Source organism: Triticum urartu, chromosome 7A (assembly GCF_056163025.1).
Source record: "Triticum urartu cultivar PI428250 chromosome 7A, HENAU_Tu73, whole genome shotgun sequence".
Lineage (NCBI taxonomy): Eukaryota > Viridiplantae > Streptophyta > Magnoliopsida > Poales > Poaceae > Triticum > Triticum urartu.
In genome coordinates this window covers 623,525,581-623,546,527 of record NC_141879.1, presented here as the reverse complement: position 1 = coordinate 623,546,527, position 20,947 = coordinate 623,525,581, and the positions used below count along the sequence as shown (strand labels likewise).

General features: G+C 40.2%; 1 long non-coding RNA gene across 3 annotated transcripts; it reads left to right on the top strand.

Moving 5' to 3' along the window:
- The first annotated feature begins 432 nt into the window (after positions 1 to 432).
- LOC125524970 (uncharacterized) lies at positions 433 to 5,315 on the top strand. Of its 3 annotated transcripts, XR_015611010.1 has the most exons (9): positions 475 to 613; positions 688 to 725; positions 1,430 to 1,601; positions 2,265 to 2,499; positions 2,619 to 2,732; positions 3,061 to 3,129; positions 3,842 to 3,917; positions 4,576 to 4,646; positions 4,835 to 5,315. It is a non-coding gene; the product is annotated as an uncharacterized LOC125524970 (long non-coding RNA). The 3 variants fall into 3 exon arrangements; XR_007291085.2 differs by having other exon boundaries at positions 433 to 613; positions 688 to 1,601; XR_007291086.2 differs by having other exon boundaries at positions 433 to 613; positions 688 to 1,601; positions 4,826 to 5,315.
- Positions 5,316 to 20,947: the final 15,632 nt, after the last annotated feature.

The following is a 20,947-nucleotide window of genomic DNA, read 5'->3' as shown; positions in this document are numbered from 1 at the left end:
TTATTGCCTGATCTGTTTGTTAGTCTGGGTTAATCCTTGGTTTAGGCCTTTAGCTTAAGCATTAAACAAATCACATGACTGGTTACAGATAATTGCAGGGACTATGCATGGCATTGTAATCAAACCACCATTGTTAGCTGTTTGGTTGGCGATTTTGATGGAGAGAGGGGGGGTAGGTTGTAGACATGTCAGGTGGTTAGTTACAAAGAGAGTGGAGATTTATGCCTATTGTGGTTGCAGTTCTGTGAATCAAAGCGCCATTCTTAAATGCTAGATTAATTTGGTTGTCTCATCTGTCACCAGATTCCAGTTTCTAATTAGCGGTCAGGGAGTAGATAACTGCACAACTTTGGACATGCATGAGGTGAGTATGCATGTAAATCTGTCTCAATACTAACTGATAGGGCAACTAATGTGACCGTTTTGTTTTGCAGGCAGTGGTTGTTAAAAAGATAGATGACTGTAACAAATAATGTGTGAGAACAAGGAGCCAAAAATATTGGAAAACGACCATAAGATAGATAGCAGATTCAGTGATTTGGTTATTATGGAGGTTGATGGAACTTGGTCTACTGTCAGAATTCAGAGCCATAAAGCATTGGACATGGACAAGGTAAGTGCACTTGCAGAATCTCCATCTAGAATATCTATTTTGGGTACTAATTACGTGACTGCTCCATGGTTCAGAGCTCTTCCATGGCAGCAACCAGCAGCCCAAGGCCAAGGTGAGTTCCCCCTTTTCCTCCTCTTGCTGAGCTCCCTCCTTTGCCCGCCATTTCCCTCGCTATCTCAGTGATATGGTTATATGCGCTGCTAGAAGTGAGGATTTGACTATATTTCCGAAGCGAAAATATAACGAAGCGAAAATTGTTCCAGAGATCTGGGAGTTGTACTTCTACTTCTGTTGTGATGTGTCTTGCTTTCGTGTTTGTTTACAATTGGCAAGTTTTAGGCTTTTACTGTCTTTAGGCCATCCTAGCAATACTTTTTACAGTTATACTGTAAGGTCTGCACTATTTGTTCTCTTCTGAAAATATGATTCTTGATGAAGTTTTACTTCACTGTTGGCATCTCCTCTGTTTGCTGATCTACAAATGTGTTTTTGTTTTTACATTGATAGACAAACTTTTAGTCGTACTTTCTAGGATCATAGTTTGTTGTCAACTACTTCCACTCATGGCTGATATATGTGAGTATTTAGGCTGGATAAATATACCATGGCCTGGACTGGTGGATTGAGTATAGTTGGTCCATACAGATTCTGTTAGACATAACTATCTTTTTTTAATCAGCCATGTGACTGCTTGCTAACGGCTTGAATTGACCCACTCCTACATATGAAATTGTAATTTTGTTGCTCATGAGCACTTTTGTGTGTGTGTGCTCATGAAGCTTCTGTTCTCCATGGATGAATCTCAACTGGAAGCAGCAAGCTATCTCAAGGGAGGGGATTCTCAAGTCACCCCACTTCCAATCCATGGACGCTATCCACAAGGACCAAGATGACGACGACCAGGAAGGAAGGAGCCCACGCCCGACCCCGACGACGGTGGTTCCATTTGTGTGCCGGCGTCGACCACAACATCCCTCTCTATAATATGGTTGTGCTTTATTTTAATTGAAAGAAGTTCATTCTCAACTCACTCTGCTTATATCACAATTCAGCACCGACTCTTTCAGTCTTTCCTGCCTCCTAGCATGCTTTTACTCTGCATCTGCTACGTGATAGTTATTGTTACTGTAAAATATGTTTGAAGCCAGTAACTGATTACACTTTTAGTCCCATATTCTCAAGGACTTCCAAGAAGTTGAGGTTCTGAATAGGTTATTAGTATCTAACCATGTTGATAGCAATTAGCTTTGTCCACTTACTGAGCTGTCCTTTTAGTGTTCTGAAGATATACTTGAGTTTTATTTGTTATAGAAGGCCTCCCAAAAATCTAACTTTCCTTGACAGACATATCTCTCTCTCTCTCCCTCTCCCTCTCTCTCTCTCTCCATCTACATATATCACACCAGCTGTTCCAGGTAGAGTAGTAGTGGCCACAAAATTTTACTGAAATAATCATGCGAGATTACCAGCAAACAAAATTCTCATAGTAGGATAGAATGTGGGTATATATATTATAATATTGGTGTCAGATATGTTTACTCAGATGATCCAAGAATTGAATAAACCACTCGAATAAAATACCTCTCTGTTCGCTTTAAAAATTCTACAGTCAACATGCTAATATTATTTGCATCTACATAACGGCTTGCAGAACAGCGGGGGGCGTCTGAGCCTGCAGTCGGAGTAGCAGCTGACGTAGCATTTGCAGAACACCGACACGGCGTCAGCCACCTGCAGCTGCTGGGCAGATAACAGGACGGCAAGGAGCACGCAGACAGCCACAACCTTCACTCTCTCCTTCTTCCCAGTCCCCTCCATTGATAATGGATTCTTCCTCTTGCCTGTGACAACTTTTGTTGGGTCGACGGCCCCTCTTTATACCGAAGGCAAGCTTCTGGTGCTGCACACGCTATTGATTCTTGAAGAAGCGTCTGCGATTCTAGGAGAAGCTTTAATTTCTCTCCAGAGATGAGCTTGATTATCTAAGAAGCTTTTCCTTTTGCAGAGATGATCGTACTTATGGAAACTCAGATGCCTTGCACTGCTGCCGGATCAAGGATGGAGTGAACTAAAACACTTTGCTATTACAACTAGCCCTCCCTGTTCCATGAATCGACAGGTAAGTTCTGTCATCTGTTTCTTATCTTTGTATTGCACACATACGTATAGAGAGGAGTGTGTAGTACGCAAATTGTTGTTGGTCAAGCTATGTATATGTACGTGCATCTTATATAGATATAGGCTTGTATGCTCGTTTGCAGGGTCCCATTTCTGATCCATAAGCCTCTGTATTAGGCATACTTGTACAATTTTACAATGGTGGCACATGATTATAATTGCTTTTTTGCTCAGTCAAATATATACAAAATAGTATACATGAGGGAATGTTAGTAACTTTTTCTTTGTGCTTGGGATGCTAAACTTGATTGTTTGTTCCTGACCATTAGGGGAAGAATTGGCAATGCTAAATTGGTGAGAAGAGAGCAAGAGGAAGATGATGAGTTGACATGGAAAAGGTTCAGATTCCTTTACTGCATCTACCCCCATTACACCCACAACCCCACCTTTGCCTTTATTATTGCACTAATATGTTGATGGGTCTTCTTTCTCATTATAATCAGTTCAAATTTAGGTCGTGAGAACACTGAGTTTTCAAAAATTTAGGTTGTGGGTATACATGTTACTATAATTATATTGTTTCGTCAGATGTGTTTGCTCAAATTATAGAGGGTCGTATGGATCCCTCCTCCTATGCCGTCATCACGAGAGGAGAGGGAGAACGGCTGCACTATGTTGATGTGTAGAAATTCCAGGATTTCTGGACACCGAGTGCTCCCCCAATTGCACGAGATGGGGAGGTGGATGACATCCCTGTGGATTACCATCTACGAAGAATGGTCTACATGATTTTTTTTCTTCATCATGTGTTTCTGTGTGCAACAAGAATCAGTGATTGCTTATCTGCTGGTTAGCTGGTACAGATGGAGTCTATTTTTATTCTCAGTAGTGAGACTTCAAATAGATACCACTACTATATATTTAGTTAAATTTGGCCGAGTAACATGTGTGTTGCACCTCTGATGGACTACGAAGAGCATAAACGGGGCTGATAGTGTGCTACAAACATGTATGCATCTCAAGGTTGTTTAGATGCAATATGTACCATCCGAATTAAAGAATTCATTGCTCTCTTTATCTCATGTCAATGCTTGGCTTATGTGGTTGCAGCGACTTGCGATATGCTCAGCGGATCACCATGTCAAGGAATGAGCAGTTAAATAAGAGTCTCTTCGACAAAAGTAAGGTGAGATTTATTTCTGTTCATCTTGGTTGGATTTAAATAAGATGTGGCTACATATAATAATTAATATTCAACTAATGCAATTTATTTGTGAGTCCTATGCTCACTATGGCAAATGTCCAGGCTGACAAATGAATGGCAAGTTCTTTATGCATATAGAACTATTACATTATATTTTTGCATGCAATTTCAGGCCACTCGATCTATCCGTGGAATACATGTTTGTAGCATGTTTTGTGATATTCGAAAGAACCATTTTATCTTATATTCACATTACCTTTATGAAAAATATATAAAATAGTGTGCCTGCTACTTGATGCAATTTTAATATCTTCCTAAGAATACACAACTCATGTTTTGTACGAGTTATGAGAGAATAGTCCTTGGCAGGGGCCAAGGTTCGGCTTTGTTTTCTCCTGCTATTGATATTCATGTCAAACTGAACAAAATGCTTCATGTTGTGATTTGAACTGGTTTGTCCTAATAATTTTTTCTTATATTTCCATCTTCGGTTGTATCTCGGATTTCTCATCACCCTTTCTTTGAACATATAGTGCATTCTAATGGTGTTATTTGCCTATTCAATGCCATGCTTTATACATCTGTTATGGTAGTGCTTTCACTGAAGTAAGTGATCTAAACGATCTTATATTTGTTGCAGAGGGAGTATTTCATAACTGAACATGTTTTATGTACAATCTGTTACTGACTGGCATTGTGAAAAACGCAGAGGTACTACCTGCACATGTAAATTTAACTACATATTTGTGTTATTGTGCTACTGTTGTTTAAGCAGTTACACTCTTCCTTTCATTTCTTGGAAAATTAGGAATTAACTGAAGCTTGTATTGTTATATTATTTCATACTATAAGAGAAATTACTCATGTATCACTAAAGCTTGCATTATTAGTGTCATCAGAAAAATGAAGCCTGAGGACGCTATCAGCCTTTCCTGTCAAGTATTGGCCACTACTATCTGCATTAGCTTCACCTCAGAACATGCCCTTTTTCACTTGGAGAGAGGAAGTAGGAGTTCTCAGTGATGATCATCTACAAGATACCATACATGTTTGTTGATTGACTAACAAAGACAAAGGCCGTACCGTTATTGATGTTTCTATAGCATTGTTTCCAGCTGTTGTAACACCTGTTTTTACACTTGCAAGTATGAACTATTTGGCTATATTTTATAGAACTTATGTACCGATGTAGAATGGTATATCATGCTTTTATACTTTATGATATACCTTTTCGTTGTAGTATTTTGGAAAGTTGCAATGCTCAACATTTGTATAGACTTCTATCATAATGATCCTCTCCTTGCCAGTTGGCAATGATTTCTTTTTGTACCATTGCTCATATGATCTTATCAATGTTGAAGGTACATATGTTTAGATACACTCTTTTCCATCAGATTATTGACTAATAACGTCGTATTGTCTCTCACAAACTAAAAACTTAAGTGAATGATTCATCTTTACTTTATTTTGATATCCCTTCTGAATGAGCATTACTTGCTTGACCATAACGTTTGGACCGGCACCCTGGCACCAAGGCGCGCTTCCGATCTAGTGATCATGAATCGGCACGGCCCGGGCGATGGGTGAGTGGACGTGGACGGGATGAGCTCGTGGCGACAACGCCTGCCTGAACAGCGCGCCGACGACTTGCGGGGACAGAGGCGAGGGTGGATGCAGCTATTCCGTCGGCACGATGCTGCTGCCGACAGATTCTCGTGCAACACATTTCTCTGTTGTATGATTCGTTTGGTTCCTGTTTCGGGAGAACGCCACCTTAGACTACTCATAGTAGGAGTAACATAGGTGATAACATCACATTTATCTAGACAAAATAGATGATATGGCATGTAATTAACGAAGAAAGAGAGGCATGTGATAACATAGCTAGTGAACATCATACATATCAAGAAAAGATGAGTCTGCAACCTAATAAATGAAATGATGCATGACACAATATATATATTACAATCCACTGTGATTATGGTTGTACGGGTGCCGTATGGGTATGACGGACAGCGCGGCTTCATAGCTGCAAGAGATAGAGAGCGAGAAGAAAAAAATGTCCCGTGCGTTGTTAGATGAAAATCAGGGCCGACCCTGGGTAGGGGCAAGAAGGGCAACGCCCTAGGGCCCCAGCCTGACGGGGGGCCGACCCTGGGCATCTATATACACTAGGTATACTAGACAACCCAACATTTGTTAAACAAATGCACCGAGCAAGCCACCAGAGTAACAGAAAAAGGCCATCATTCTTAAAGCCTATAGCCTAATCTAACTTACTAATGTTATGTAGGTGAATCGCGAGGAGGCAGCCAGCTTCTGTTCCATCTAGCCGCCACCGCCGTTTCTTCTCTCTAAACTGAATTCTTTGTCTGTCTTCTCGTTCCTCATCCCGCTCCAGCGCTCCTACTCCCAAAGCACACATCATGGCTAGTAAATAAGTAGCCGATTTCTTTGACCCACTATTAATTTCTCTATCTCACTTTCCTATGGTTTTCCCTATAAATATGCCCATCGAGTGTGCGGCATCAGGCAACACTTCATCCGCTAGTCTCTTTGCAAAGAGCGCTGCTACACACACGATAGTGCTCAGCCGATTCTTGCATGATCCTACTACTCTAACCATGCATTCCTAGGACAAACTGAAGTAGAACCGCTGGATGAAGCATCGTCCATCGATCGGCCAGTTAAGTATCGTCTGCATAGTACTTTCGCTTTGCAAATTGTAATTTTCTTGGGTCAACAGCTCACAAAGTTCCTGCAATCTCCCAGTCCTTTTGCGCTTCATCTTTGTACTGTTTTTTTTTGGGTTTTCCAGCGATTCCCTGACCGATCTTCTCTTCATTTGAGGATATGAGGATCATACCAAGATCTAATATGATTGGGATTGGATAGCTGGATTTCTTCCATTTCACCTTTGACAAATTCAGGTGTTCCCGCTCCTTTCCTGTAAAATTGTTGCCTCAAAAGTATTTATCTTGTTTTCTTCGGTGTTAGGAATCCTATCCTCATTGGTATATAAGAATTAAGACTTTGTTGGTTGTTGCCAAGACAAGCATGTGCATTCCTGTTTACCCATGGTGTATTATGAGACGTTATTTGATAATGCAATTTTCTAGAACTTTCAATCCAAAAGAAAATTTATGCTTTATATTAATATATAATTGATTTTTCCCACTAGTGGGCCCACTTTTTACGTTCGCCCCGGGCCTCTGAAAAGTCAGGACCGGCCCTGATGAAAATGACTTGTTTTCTCTCCATCGACGCGTACACGTCGATCGCCGGAGGGCTCCATCTCGTCCTTGTATCGCCGGAGCAGCACGACCGGAGATAGGGCAGATGGGTGATATTATTGGTAACGTGAAAATATACAACGTATTTCCGGATGCAAAGAGGCGTTGCGTCCGGCCACTGGTTGGTATCGCGACTCCAGTGCTCCACCATACATGCATGCAAGAACATTTTGTTCTGCTTTGTCCACCGGGTACGCTGCATGCCTGCACGGGCGTACGTGTGGTTATTACGGGAGGTCGGTCAGGGCAAGGCATGGGCGCAGCTCACTGCCCGCAAGACGACGCGAAATGGCGACAGAGGAAAGGACAAGGGCCTTGGTTCGTGCTCGTCGTCCGCGCGCTGTCCGTTTCACCCCTACCTCGTCTGTCGGTGCCACAAAGCAAAATCCCATGCGCCCTATTTTAGCATCATTTCCTCAAGTTGCACGCCGGAGAAGATCGTCAAGTTGGACGCGGAATTGACGAAGAGGAGGAACCGGAGGGCGGTCGTCAAAGTCAATGCCGCCGCGCCCAAGTTCAACGCCGAGCGCGATGCGATGGAGGCCGCGCGGCGCACGGCCGCGGTCGACGAGAAAGAGGACATCGTCAACAAAGCGCACGCCCTCCTTATACTTGGCATGTGCCGTCCGACCCCTTTCCCTGCAGCGGCCGTCGGCCCGGCAAGCACCGGCTTGTCGGTCGTCCGGCCTCCGCACTGCCAGTCACCAACGCCGCGGACCACGCCTATGTCGCCTGGCTTTCCCCCGCCAAGGCACGGCGCCCAAACCCGTCTTTTGGGGTCGCCGGACGTTGTCGTGATCGCGCCGTCCACCTTGCGCCCCTCGGCCGTCATCGACCTCAACGTCACGCCGGGGTCCAGCAGCGGCCGGCCGGCCATCCGTCGAGATGCAAAGGAAGCAAGCACGGCCACCGTTTACGGGCACCATGCCGTCCCCCCGTGTCTTGTTCGATGGAATGCCAACCCCAACGCCACAGGTCGACGACCCCTTCTACAACCAGCTCATGGAGGATGTGATCTTCGAGGGTGGGCATAGCCATGCCTACGATCCCGAAGAGACCCAAAGTCAGGATGGACATGCCCTGTACGTTGCCGATGAAGAGGCCGACGACCGTGTTGACTACGACCATGGTGACTCGTGGCATGAAGACGATGACATCTATTGCGAAAGTGATGGTGATGAAGAAGAAGTCAATGACATTGATATTGGTGGCGAGCCATTGTTCATCGACGAGCTCACCCAAAGAGTGGAAGCACAAAAGAGGAGGAAGAGCATTCGCACGGGTTCATATACACAAGACGAGGACAAGTTGATTTGCCAACGTTGGATGGAGATTAGCCAAGATCCAAGGATCGGCGCGCAAAAAAAGGGCCTTGTTTTTTGAACGAGAATCCATAAAACATTCCATGAAAGAAAGATGTTTGAGCCCTACCAAATTACAAGCAACTGTTGCATCACCTCGATTCAAAAAAGGTGGTTGTTCATCCAACAAGAGTGTAACAAGTATTGCGCCACATTTGAGAGCGTTGAAGCACGACCCGTGAGTGGTCTCGGCGTTGGGGACATGGTATGTTATCCTTATCCTAGTCCTTTCCTTGCTACGGCCATAAGACTTCGGCCTTGTATATGTTTGCATGTTCAATTGTTGTTGATCATGTGGTGTAGGCATTTCAATCTTTGGAAGCATTCAAGGCCCGGCACAATGACAAGCCATTCACTCTTACGCATTGTTGGACGATCATCAACAATTGCCCTAAGTTTAAGGATCAATACCGTGAACTCCAAAGGAAGAGAGGCAAGAAGACGGCCAAGTTCGCCGGAGGTGGAGATGGCGAGGCGTTGAAGAGGCCGAGGGGCAAGACCAACTCCAAGGTGGACGACATACGTGATGCCTCATCCATGGCCTTGCATGGAACTTTGCATGACATGATGTCTCAAAAGGATTTGAGGGACGAGAAGAAGCGGCAAAGTAAGGACGAGCAAATGAAGCAATATCTAGAGCTTCAAAGGAAGAAGCTTGAGATGAAGGAGGCGGCCAAGAGGAGGAAGATCGACATGGAGGAGGCGTTCCGGCAAAGGCAGCTCGACATCGAGGCCGCCAACGTCTCGTCCAGGCAACGCCAACTTGACATCGAGGCCACCAATGCCGCAACCAAAGCAAAGGAGGTGGCCCTTGCGATCATGAGCGTGGACTTGACCAAGATGAGCGAGAAGACAAGGAGCTGGTTCGAGGCCAGGCAGAAGGAGATATTCGACGCTGACGGCCTCAACTAGGTCGTCCGATTAGCCGTGGCCGTTCTTTTTGGAGCTGGCATGGGTGCTGCCCACCCACTGGGCCGCTGGCTGTGTGCCGACGAGAAACACATTCATTTTGGAGGCTGACTGTGTTGCCGGCGAACATAACTATTCATTTTGGAGGCTGGCTGTGTCGCTGGCGAACATAATTATTCATTTTGGAGGCTGGCTGTGTTGCCAGCCGCTGGCTCTGTTGTCGGCGAGGATGTGTAGGCCGCTGGCTCTGTTGCCGACATGAACCAGGCCGCTGGCCTGACTAGGGCCGCTGATATTTGAAACGTTGTTCTTTTTTTAATATGGAGGCGGATAAGATAGAGCAAACGGATGCGGCCGCGCGTTGGACGCACGGTCACCGCATCCCACGACAGGCCCAGACACAATCTCATCATCCTATCCAAACGAACAGAACCCAGTCAAACCGAGCGTCCATTTGGAATCGCGCGGTGAAGTTGGCCTCAGGCCCCAGCTATCCCTGCGTCTTCTTCACTGCCGCGCTTGCTAGACTGTGAAATGCATGCGTGTACGTTCGAGCTGATCAGGCCTTGTTGGGATTGGTCTGGATCAGCACGCACGGAACTGATCAGGCTGCAGACACTTATCTTCTCGAGCTTTGAGTGTACAGTACACGACGATCCAGCAATGCCGTGCAGCTGGCTATTTTTACTTGCAGTTTCAGGGGATAGTTCACGTGCTCCCATTCCATCATTTTTTTAAACAATTTAAATGTTTTAAACAATTCTGAAAGAACTTGAATGTTCATAAGGAATGTGTCAACAACCCCCGATGTTCATGAGGAATGTGTCTACAACACCTAAAAATTGCAGGTCCAAATATGAAATGCACATTAAAAATATATAACAAATTGATTTTTTGTTTTCCATTGCTTCCTGCTAATGATATGAAAAGCCAGCGATTGCTGGATATTAAAAAAAGACAAATTCAGAGGTGAATAATGTTAATTTTGTTCTTTTCTCTTTTTTCATGTTCATGATAGATTTAACATTTTTGTTTCTCAATGTGTATTCAGAATTGGGTCCGATTTTGTAGGAGTTCTAGACACATACCTTGTGAGTATTCACAAAACAAGAATCATAATTTTTTGAAACATTTAAATTATATATAAAAATTGGTATCTTGAAAGCATTTAAGGGAAGGTGTCACTTGGTACTTTCCCACAGCTCCAGCTGCTGAGTGCTGATAATGTGGAGCAAAAGCACAAAATGTTTTGGAGAACGCCTAAGTGTAGTACTTAGGAGCATGGATATGCAGTTGATTTATTGGGGTTATTGCATATGCAATTGATGTATCCAAGAAATTATGAATCATGTAATTAAGCTTATTGGGGGCTGGCCTAGCAGCGAACACGACACCCTCAATAACGCCCAGCAGAAACACGTAGCATTAGCCTAATGCATAACACCCAACCGAAGAAACAAACAAGAGAGAAACAAAGAAATAAAAAGAAAATCGAAGAAAGCAAAGAAAATCAAGAGAGAAACAAACAAAATAAAAGTATAACGAAGAAACAAACAAAATCCAAAACCCAGAGAAAAAAATTGAACAGAGGTATAACAAACAAAAAATAAACCCAAAGACGAAACAAATAAACCAAAGAAAAAAGGGGGGAAAGCGACCAAAAAAACCAACTTTGAGTGAGTGCCTGCCCAAAAACGGACGCTACTCTCACTATAAGCGAGATATAATTCTTGTAGATTTTTTGGACAGAAAAAGGGGCACTGCTTTGTCTCGCCTGCCGCACAAACGGCGCGAGAACTATATCTCATTTATAGAAAGATGGAAGGATCTCTCGCTCGATCGCTATTGTTAGTCCACTGGCTTTGTCGTTTGCCCGGCCGCTATTGTTGGTTGGTTTAGTCCGTCTTTTTCAGTTTTTTTTTCTTTTCGTTTTCTTTCTTTCTTCTGGATTTTCATCAGTTTTTCTACTTTTTTTATTTTCACCGAGTTTTTTATTTTTTTTCTTTTATCATTTTTAATGGATTTTCCTCTCTCATTATTTTTTCTTTGTTTCTCTTGCGTCTTTCTCGATATTCATTTTTTTTCTTTCTTTGTTTCATTTCTTGGTTTTCTTTGTCTTTGTTTCCTTCTCGGGTTTAACTATTTTCATTTTTACATTGATTTTCTTTGGCTTGTTATTCTTTCTTTTTCCATCTTTTGTTGTACTTTTGCATTTTCATTGAGTTTCTTCAAAAATCGTTTTTTTCAACACATGTTTATTGTTTTAGTGCAGAATATACATTTTATTTAACTGTATCCATGAAACATATTTTTACACACATTGAACACTTTTTAAATGTACGGTACACAATTCTCTTTTTATTACATATTTCAAACATTTTTTATTAAATGGTTAATATTTCTTGAAATATACTTTGAACATTCTTGTTATAGGAATAGATTTTGTTTTTCAAAAACTATCTAAACATTTTTTTAAACATGATTAACCTTTTTGAAAGATGTTTTTTATGTCTACTTTTTCAATAAACATTGTATACTTTCTGTATATACATTCTCCAAATACATGGTTAATTATCTGCCAACATATTTTTTCTGATGTCTACTTTTGTTATACACACCGTACATTTTTACTAAACTACAGGAATATATTTTATATACACGTTTAACATTTTCCTATTACATGATTAACATTTTTGAAACTTATTTTTAATATCTACATTTTCCTCTACTTTTTTCATAGACATTGTACATTTTTTGTATACATCATGAACATATTTTATACTAGATGATGCCCGCGCATTGCTGCCGGAACCTTGGTAAAATAAATGCATAAATTGACGCTTGAAAATTTTAAAGTATGTTGTCCACAAGAGCTATTGATTATTCACCTTAAATAGAAACTTGTGCAGACATAGACTGGACCATCTGGACTCGGGCACAAGATGGCCACGTTCGAAAAGTTTCTCATTGACCGTCTATGCCCGCACAAAAATAAGTGAAACAAAGTAACATGCATGGTTGCTGAGGTGCCGTGATTGCATGAATATATTAATGCACAAATTATAACTTATGACCACATGTATCTTATGACCACATGTATGACTTGATGATGTGGCGTAGTTGCATGAAGAGAGAAAAAAGGTAGTGGATTGCAACTATATAAGAATAGAATATACACATTTAACATTTTTTAAAATACATGATTAATATTTTTATTTTGGATCCATGGATAATATTGCCGTCCCTATTCTCGGTGAGTCAAAATCGATGCAACAGGCAGGAACGTCTGCAGAAATAGGTTCTCAAATGGGCCGGTTCTATATTTTATTTAGTTTTTAGACACTTTTAATTAGTAAGTAGCCACCTAACACACTCCATGCTGGTTCGGCCTTACTCCGTGACAGAATCCAGCACATCCATTTCTCTTACCTTCTCAATCGGACCATGGTTGGGCCAGAATTGCTAGAGGTGTAGAGCAGAGCCACTGAGCCAGCATAAACAACAACATATAGGCGTTAATGGCACTTCATATAGGCGTTTCCTATTTGGCGCCCGATGCGCCTGCTAATGTCTTCAATGTAAACCGGCGCACACAAACGCGCGGAGGACGTGTGTTCATGGTGATTCAAACCTGCAACCTCCTGTACTGGGTAAACTGCAGCAGCCACCCGCTCACAATGCCTCTTGTGATCAATTCTTCCTTTTCTTCTTTATTTTATTTTTTGTTTTTTTCCTTCCTTTTCTTTTTTTATTTTAACTTAATTCATGAACATTTTTCAAGTCATTGATTTGTTTTTTCAAAATTGATGGTCTTTTTCTTTTCAAATTTGTGAACTTTTCCTAGAGTTAATGATATATTTTTTCAAATACATGAACTTTCTATTCGAAATTGTTATTTTTTTTCTGAATTTGTGAGCTTTTTTAAAAAATTGAAGATTTTTTCGTAATCAATTATTTAAAAAAAATCGATGAACAATTTTTATAATTTGCGATCTATTTTTTGCAAATAAATGAACTTTCTTTAAGAGTGTCTGATCTTTTTTCCTATTTTGATGAACATTTTTTATAATTTGTGAAGTTTTTCGAAAGTCTATGGACTTCTGTAAAAATTGATGAACTTTTCTAAAATTTGAGAACTTTTTCAAAAATTGATGAAACTTTTATTCAAAATCAATGAGATTTTTTCAAAACCATGTTTTTGTTAAAACTGTGAACTTTAAAAAATCACATTTTCCCCAAAAATAGTCACATTTTTCTAATATATGGGCAATAAATAGTACGGCTACAATTGTTCTTAAACTGCTCGCGCTGAAACCTTTGACTAGCGCCTAGTAGTTCTAGTGGTTTGGTAACCTACATTCGAGCTGAACAGTTGGAGCCCGATTCCTTGCGGGAGTAACTTTTGTGGGGACTTTTGACGCAACAAATTCATTTTCACTGCACTGCATGGTTGTGGGTCGGCCCATCGGGTTCGGTAGCGAGCGCCAGTTCCCTGAACCAGCACATAAAGTGCCGTATCGGAGTTTCCCCTCCTATATGCTGCAAAACTGGGGCCTCCTATCTGCCGCTCTTTGCGGCAGATTGTCGGCTGAACGCACAGGCTAGTACTTTAGCAATGCAAGGTAGAGCGAGCGAGGCTAGTACATTAGCGATGCAAAAAAATATTGCTCCACCGACAGATCAAACCTATGACGTCTCGCTAAAGATGACGACCTGCCGACAAGATGAACTAGCGAGTGTTGTTGACCATACAATACAGGAAAGCCTTAATGGCCAACAATGCAGATCCATTTTTTTTATTTCGAAGGAAAACATTTTTGAGAACACGAACCTTTTTCTAAAATCAAACAATTTTTGTGGACAGGAACATTAAAGATCACGATTTTTTTTCAAAACGTGAACCTGTTTCTAAGCCGTAAAACAATTCAGAGCACAAAGATTCTTTTCCAAAATAGTAACATTTGTGAAATTCTAAAACAAAATTTAGAAACACGGACAATTTTTGAAACGGTAACATCTTTTTATACCCAGAACAAAATTTGAAAACATGAACAAAAAATTTGCAAACATGTCTTGAAACTACCGAGCAAGATTTGAAAACACGAACAGTTTTTAAGAAACAAACATTTTTCTAAAATTATGAACAAATTATGGAAAAACGAACACATTTTGAAATCTATAAATAAATTGGGAACACGAACATTCTTTTCGAAACGGGAATATTTTCTGAAAGTCGAAATCAAAATTTGGATACATGAACATTTTTTAATACGAATATCTTCTGGAAATCCAGAACAAAATTCGAAAATACAAATAGAGATTTTAGAGAAAAATTAGAACTGCCTAAAAATTTTGAAACATGATTTTTTAATGGTATTTTTCTTTAAATTTCCGAACATCTGTTGACAAACAAACTTGGAAAAAAATAAAAAAAATAAAGAAATCAAAAAAGGAAAGAAAAAGAAACAAAAAAAAGAAACAAAGTGAAAGGAAAAGGTAACCAAAAATAAAAAGAAATATAAAAAGCAAAAACCGGTTCAGGAACCATCTAGAAGGTTTTCAAAACCAGAAAAATAGCTGGGAAAGTCTAGACGTTTCCAAAACCGGAAAACGCTACAACACGTTAACGGGCCATCCATGTCACCGCTCGATCGCCAGCTCATGCGCGAAAGATCGACAATTTGATGGTATTTTTCTTTAAATTTCCGAACATCTGTTGACAAACAAACTTGGAAAAAAATAAAAAAAAAATAAAGAAATCAAAAAAGGAAAGAAAAAGAAACAAAAAATGAAACAAAGTAAAAGGAAAAGGTAACCAAAAATAAAAAGAAATATAAAAAGCAAAAACCGGTTCAGGAACCATCTAGAAGGTTTTCAAAACCAGAAAAATGGCTGGGAGAGTCTAGACGTTTCCAAAACCGGAAAACGCTACAGCACGTTAACAGGCCATCCATGTCACCGCTCGATCGCCAGCTCATGCGCGAAAGATCGACAATTTGATGCAGAATGCATCAAATAGGATATTCTTGCAAAACATGTGTCATATTAGGAGCGTGACGCAAAACAGTTCACCCAACTGAGCCGGCCTACTAGGGTTTGAGCAACTTGTCTTTTTAGCTCCAGATGAAAAACCATAAAAAAACCTTGGGCTAGCCCAATGGGCGCGAATGACTTGTTTTTTTAGTGCAAAAGTACGTTGTGCTTGCGAGGATTCGACCTAGCAACCTCATGCTCCCGAACACCTGCTGTTAACAACTAGGATTGATAGCTGTTGGTGATCAATAGGAAGCGCGAAATGTTTAAGAAATACTGCAGCTTCGAGATTTGAAAACATTTTTTAACATTGTGAACAATTTTGTAATGCTAATTCTTTCTGAGAAACGCAAACAATTTTTAAGTTAATTTTTTCTTGGAATTTATAACATTTTATGAAAACAAAAACTAATTTTTAAAACTGAACAATTTTAGAAATCCCCAAAAGAAATTCAAAGTGCGGACACTTTTTGAAAAACAAGAACAATTTTTTGAGAACAAGAATAGTTTTGGAAAATGCAAACAATTTTCACGACGTGACTTTTTCTAAGAAAAGAGAACAAATATTTGAAAATCCAAACATTATCCCTATAGGGATTTTGACCAAAAAGCACACTATTACTCCTTCCTCGCAAAAAATAAAACACACTATTACTCTTACCAAAAATTTCTTGTATGTATAGAATGGATCATTTTGGCATGTGGAAAAAATAGAAAATGAAAACAAAAGTACGTACAGCTTAAGGCAAAAACAGCCAAGTTGTGATTCACTCTCGCACCAGAAGAGAGCAAGGATGTTGCGAGATCCAAACCGCGCTTGTGTTGGAAATATGAGCAATTTACCATATGATTTTATTACTAGAAATACTAGATAAAACATGACTATTATAGTAGAGAAACTAGTCATGCAATCTCACAGGGAAAAGGTAAATAGCATCTACAAATATGAACTGTAACCAAATATGTTTAAAACAGACAGTAGAATAAGTTGCATATATGAAGTAAAACCTAATATATGTAGGACACACACAAGAACAAAGAACTGCGACATGACCTCTAACACAAAAAGCAAGAACACGTATGGGACAACAGCGGCAGTAGAAACACTGGACTTGGGGTCGGCATCCTCGCCAGCCATGTCGTCGAAGATGTTGTCGACGTCGGGGAAGAAGTCGTCGTTGGAGTCCAGGGCTTCCGTGACGAAAAACCAGTAGTCGCGTGGAGCGCCCCAAAAACCTTATCACCCTTCTCCCGTACAGGACTCAAAGAGGTGCGGTTTCGAAGGCCTACTGTCCCGACCTGCGGTGCACGTTGCAAGACGGGATGGGGAAGATCGTGGCAGTAGCGCAGTGCTCAGGAACTCGGTGGCGAGAGGAAGAGAGTCTTCTGGTGCGTCTCTCTGAGAGGAGCGACCAATTTCGACATCGGCTCGGCTCATTGCCGCAACCAGCGGCGCGTCGTGACGAGGCGTGGCGTGGTGCTACTTCTTGAGCACTGCGTTGGTTTCCCTTGAAGAGAAAAGGGTGATGCAGCAAAGTAGCGTAAGCATTTCCCTCAGTTTTTGAGAACTAAGGTATCAATCCAGTAGGAGCCCACGCACGAGTCCCTCGCACCTACACAAACAAATAAAATCCTCGCAACCAACGCAATAAAGGGGTTGTCAATCCCTTCACGGTCACTTACGAAAGTGAGATCTGATAAATATGATAAGATAATATTTTTGGTATTTTTATGATAAAGATGAAAAGTAAATAAAGCAAAATAAAAACGGTAAAATAAATAGCTTATTGATGGAAGATTAATATGATAGAAAATAGACCCCGGGGCCATAGGTTTCACTAGTGACTTCTCTCGAGAGCATAAGTATTACAGTGGGTAAACAAATTGCTGTTGAGCAATTGACAGAATTGAGCATAGTTATGAGAATATCTAGGTATGAGCATGTATATAGGCATCACGTCCGAGACAAGTAGACCGACTCCTGCCTACATCTACTACTATTACTCCACCCATCGACCGCTATCCAGTATGCATCTAGAGTATTAAGTTCAAAAGAACAGAATAACGCTTTAAGCAAGATGACATGATGTAGAGGGATAAACTCATGCAATATGATATAAATCCCATCTTGTTATCCTCGATGGCAACAAAACAATACATGCCTTGTTGTCCCTACTGTCATTGGGAAAGGACACAGCAAGATTGAACCCAAACTAAGCACTTCTCCCATTGCAAGAAAGATCAATATAGTAGGCCAAACCAAACTGATAATTCGAAGAGACTTACAAAGATAACCAATCATACATAAAAGAATTCAGAGAAGATTCAAATATTGTACATAGATAAACTTGATCATAAACCCACAATTCATCGGTCTCAACAAACACACCACAAAAAGAAGATTACATCGAATAGATCTCCACAAGAGAGGGGGAGAACATTGTATTGAGAACCAAAAAGAGAGAATAAGCCTTCTAGCTAATAACTATGGACCCAAAGGTCTGAAGTAAACTACTCACACATCATCGAAGAGGCTATGGTGTTGACGTAGAAGCCCTCCGTGATCGATGCCCCCTCCGGCGTAGCTTCGGAAAAGGCCCCAAGATGGGATCTCACGGGTACAGAAGGTTGCGGCGGTGGAATTAGGGTTTTGGCTCCGTATCTGGTAGTTTGGCGATAGGCATAAAAACAAAGATAGATCTAGGTATTGCCATCTTTGATAGGCAATCTATAAGTGGCTCTCATAATAGATTCATATGGTAATTTAATTTTCTTTCTAGGGAAGTGTTCCATACCTTTCCTTAACGGAAATTGGAATCTAATATTCCCTTCCTTCATATCAATAATTGCACCAATCGTTCTAAGGAAAGGTCTACCAAGAATAATAGGACATGAATGATTGCAATCTATGTCAAGAACAATAAAATCTACGGGCACATAATTACTATTTTCAACAATAAGAACATCATTAATTCTTCCCATAGGTTTCTTACTAGTGGAATCCGCAACGTGCAAGTTTAAATAGCATTCATCAAAATCACGGAAACCTAGCAAATCACACAAAGTCTTTGGGATCGTGGAAACACTAGCACCCAAATCACACAAAGCATAGCATTCATGATCTTTAATTTTAATTTTAATAGTAGGTTCCCACTCATCATAAAGTTTTCTAGGGATAGAAACTTCCAACTCAAGTTTTTCTTCATAAGATTGCATCAAAGCATCAACGATATGTTTAGTAAAAGCTTTATTTTGACTATAAGCATGAGGAGAATTTAGCACGGATTGCAACAAGGAAATGCAATCTATCAAAGAGCAATTTTCATAATTAAATTCCTTGAAATCCAAAATAGTTGGTTCATAGATATTTAAAATTTTGACCTCTTCAATCCCACTTTTAACAATTTTAGCATCAAGATCTAAAGACTCTGAATTTTTGGAACGCCTTCTAGGTAAAGGTGGATCACATCCAGTCCCATCATTATCAAGATTCATATTGCAAAACAAAGATTTAATAGGGGACACATCAATAACTTTTAGATCTTCATCTTTATTTTCATGGAAACTAGAAGAACACGCTTTCACAAAACAATCTTTCTTAGCACGCATCCTAGCGGTTCTTTCTTTGCACTCATTAATGGAAATTCTCATGGCTTTGAGAGACTCATTGATATCATGCTTAGGTGGAATAGATCTAAGTTTCAAAGAATCAACATCAAGAGAAATTCTATCAACGTTCCTAGCCAATTCATCAACTTTAAGCAATTTTTCTTCAAGCAAAGCATTGAAATTCTTTCGCGAATTTATAAACTCCTTAACACTAGTCTCTAATTCAGAGGGCATCTTGTTAAAATTTTCATAAGAATTGTTGTAGGAATTACCATAATTATTAGAGGAATTACTAGGGTACGGCCTAGGATTAAAATTACCTCCATACGCGTTGTTACCAAAATTATTCCTACCAACAAAATTCACATCCATAGATTCATTATTATTCTCAATCAAAATAGACAAAGGCATATCATTAGGATCAGAAGAAACACTTTTATTAGCAAATAATTTCATAAGTTCATCCATCTTTCCACTCAAAACATTAATTTCTTCTATCGCATGCACTTTCTTATTAGTAGATCTTTCAGTGTGCCATTAAGAATAATTAACCATAATATTATCTAGGAGTTTAGTAGCTTCTCCTAAAGTGATTTCCATAAAAGTGCCTCTCGCGGCCGAATCTAAAAGATTTCTAGAAGCAAAATTCAATCCGGCATCAAAATTTTGTATAATCATCAACAAATTCAAACCATGTGTAGGGCAATTACGTATCATTAATTTCATCCTCTCCCAAGCTTGTGCAACATGTTCATGATCAAGTTGCTTAAAATTCATAATATCGTTTCTAAGAGAGATGATCTTAGCGGGAGGAAAATACTTAGAGATAAAAGCATCTTTGCACTTATTCCATGAATCAATACTATTTTTAGGCAAAGACGAAAACCAAGCTTTAGCACGATCTCTAAGCGAAAAAGGAAATAGCTTCAATTTAACAATATCATTGTCCACATCTTTCTTCTTTTTCATATCACACAAATAAACAAAGTTGTTTAGATGGGTAGCGGCATCTTCACTAGGAAGGCCCGAAAATAGATCTTTCATGACAAGATTCAGCAAAACGACATTAATTTCACAAGATTCAACATCGGTAAGAGGAGCAATCGGAGTGCTAATAAAATCATTATTGTTGGCATTAGTAAAGTCACATAATTTGGTATTATCTTGAGCCATCGTGACAGGCAAGAAATCCAACACACAAGCAAATAAGAAACCGGAAAAAAGAGGCAAATAGGGAAAGACAAGGAGGACGGAGAGAGAGGGCAAATAAAACGTCAAGGGTGAAGTGGGGGAGAGGAAAACGAGAGGCAAATGGCAAATAATGTAATGCGGGAGATAAGGGTTTGTGATGGGTACTTGGTATGTTGACTTTTGCGCAGACTCCCCGGCAACGGCGCCAGAAATCCTTCTTGCTACCTCTTCAGCACTGCGTTGGTTTTCCCTTGAAGAGGAAAGGGTGATGCAGCAAAGTAGCATAAGCATTTCCCTCAGTTTTTGAGAACCAAGGTATTAATCCAGTAGGAGCCCACGCACGAGTCCCTCGCACCTACACAAACAAATAAAATACCCGCAACCAACGCAATAAAGGGGTTGTCAATCCCTTCACGGTCACTTACGAAAGTGAGATCTGATAGATATGATAAGATAATATTTTTGGTATTTTTATGATAAAGATGCAAAGTAAATAAAGCAAAATAAAAAAGGTAAAAGAAATAGCTTGTTGATGGAAGATTAATATGATAGAAAATAGACCCGGGGGTCATAGGTTTCACTAGTGGCTTCTCTCGAGAGCATAAGTGTCACGGTG